This window comes from Sinohyriopsis cumingii, chromosome 13 (assembly GCF_028554795.1).
Source record: "Sinohyriopsis cumingii isolate HCF-2022 chromosome 13, ASM2855479v2, whole genome shotgun sequence".
NCBI classification, from domain to species: Eukaryota; Metazoa; Mollusca; class Bivalvia; order Unionida; family Unionidae; genus Sinohyriopsis; species Sinohyriopsis cumingii.
In genome coordinates this window covers 6,460,087-6,462,500 of record NC_142973.1, presented here as the reverse complement: position 1 = coordinate 6,462,500, position 2,414 = coordinate 6,460,087, and the positions used below count along the sequence as shown (strand labels likewise).

The 2,414-nt window shown below is 37.3% G+C and overlaps 1 protein-coding gene across 2 annotated transcripts in view; it reads right to left on the bottom strand.

Annotated features, from left to right (window-relative positions):
* The window catches only part of LOC149784898 (uncharacterized), a 15,133-nt gene extending 14,986 nt beyond the window's left edge, over nt 1-147 (bottom strand). For both annotated transcript variants that reach the window (XM_089978484.1, XM_089978485.1), the window contains exon 1: nt 1-147. This exon is cut by the window's left edge and continues 162 nt beyond it. The gene's annotated coding sequence lies outside the window, so the exon portion shown is untranslated.
* Nucleotides 148-2,414: the final 2,267 nt, after the last annotated feature.

Sequence of the window (2,414 nt, the reverse complement as noted above, 5' to 3'; positions counted from 1 at the left end):
AACTAAAGCACATAACAATGCCACAGCTTGGTACTAAATACAGGTAATTTCGCGTTGGTGCTATATACAACAACGTAAATTTGAATGGGGCACAATGTTATACATGGTTCTGTATAGAGATCAGCGCTCCAGGAGAAAGGTAGCATAACATCAACGCAAACACAAGGCCTAATAATGATTGTCGCTTATTTGAAAGGCTTTTATCTAGAAGTTCAATCCAATTCGACAGCACTTTTTTTAAGATAAAGATATACTACAGAATTGATGAATATTTTTGTCCGGTTAAGTGCAGTATTATCGATTCTGACATTCACATATTACATGACATTTTTTGGAGACACTTAACGTGTTCCAGATTACCGTATCCATCCCTGTAGAGTAACATAGTCTTCCATTTTATTAAAAATGTATATACTGGCACATTAGTCGAAGTGGCCTAATTGGTAAGAGCGTCCGCCTCGGATGCGGGAGGTCGCATGTTCGAACCCCCAGACGAATCACTAATGCTAGCAGCTGACTCGCCTGGCGCTCAGCATGAAGAGGTTAGCATTAGGTCTGGTCAGCCTGGTGTCAGGATAATGTGACTGGGTGGGATATCATGCTGCCTGTCTGTGGCACGATGCCCCAGTCATCACGATAAACTGTCACGCTGCAGACATCGCAGCAACATTAATGATTCTTTGGGGCAAAGCTACTTTAAAAATGTAAATCACACGATCAATCTGTAAGATCTCTAATAAACATATACGAACCTATTTAAGTAATTTACAAAAAGAAAATTATGGGAACCTTTTAGAAGTGTACCCCTATTTAAATTTTATTAAATAAAAGCACAATACTACTTTTTATAAGTAGGAAAGTATTCGCTTTCTACAACTACTTTAGATTTTCAAGCTATCCTACGGTATGTCAACGTCGTATTATTTTCCATTCGAAGTTCTGTCTGGTTTGGTACTTGACACACACAAGTAAGTTATTTAGTGCACAGGCAAATTTTCTGGCCCAGAATAATATACGGTAGGTGACCCAAGTTGGTCCGATGGTAGGATTCGAACCTACACCCTTGCGGTCCGACTATTGAGGCTCCCTCCATGCAAAGTGATATGATTTAATAATGTTAATAACGCGCCAATTAAGTTGAAACCCAATTATAGTTCTTGATGATGACGACGATGATGACGATGATGATGACGATGGCGATGATGATGACTGGTCTTGATGAAAATGATTGCTAGGATATTGGCTGAGTCTTTCTTGACAGGCTGAACGGAATATGAAAGACTCCGTAGTTAGCCAGTCAGTTTGAAACAAACCGGGACCCCGGCTGGTCCAGTAATCCATGACTATCGCCTTTACAGATAACTGACATCTCACCTTTCTTTCCATGGGTTCGAGTCTTGGCTCGACCAACGTGGTTATGTGAGAAAGCTTGCCAGTAGGTTTCGGTGGGTCGGTGATTCTTCCACAAAAGTACTGACCGCTGTATTTAGCGTATCACGTGCTGAAAAATGCGTTAAACCCACAAAACTAAAAGCAAACCATTGAAACAAATCTCTCTGTCTTGCAATCTCGAACTGAATCTCTCCTCCAAAAATAAAAGCGCTTGCTATTAACAAATGTTTTAATCGCCAGAACTAAAATGGCGTAGGATTTACATTAGAAAAGTTTATCACTCGAATGGAAACGAAAAAGACATCGTTTGTATTTATATATAAAAGTTTAGTTTGAAAATCGAAAAATATTTTACAGATGGGAGTCATTTCATCCCGTTTTTAGCAATAGTGTGCTTTAATTTAGCCGGATTTAGAAGAGATCCAAGTTTAAAAGGGTCACAGAGAAAACTATATTATCATTCTAAAATCCTGACAAATAGATCTGTTCCTCAAGACAATTATGTGAAAAGTGCGAATAGTTACTGCGCAAAACACAACTCCTATCTCATAATTTATAATATCCATTATTTTGTTATTTATAGCAATATAACCATATAATACTTTTCATACATGTGCTATGTGTAAAAAAAATCTAATGACTTCACATATGACATCATACCTTCATGCTAATTAAAGGGATAATAACCGAGGCATCGGTATGTATTTCAAAGATGTTTCACTACACTCTCCGAGGTTTGGTCATTTGGTCAAATAAAATCCGCGTTTCTCGCGATGCGACAAATATAATCTTACAAGTGTGCTCTTTTCAATTGAAATTTAAGAAATTCGTCTGATAATTTCAATCTTTGCTCGCAAGGACACGTTTCATAAATTTCGCTTTAAATAAGCACTCGTGTAAGATCCATTTTGTATTAACCATACTAATCTATTCACATCTTTCAAATTGTAAAATCGAAAATTTGTTTCCAGAGGTGCTAAATTCTATTTACCTAAGTGTATATTCTCTTAGAAACAAAATGT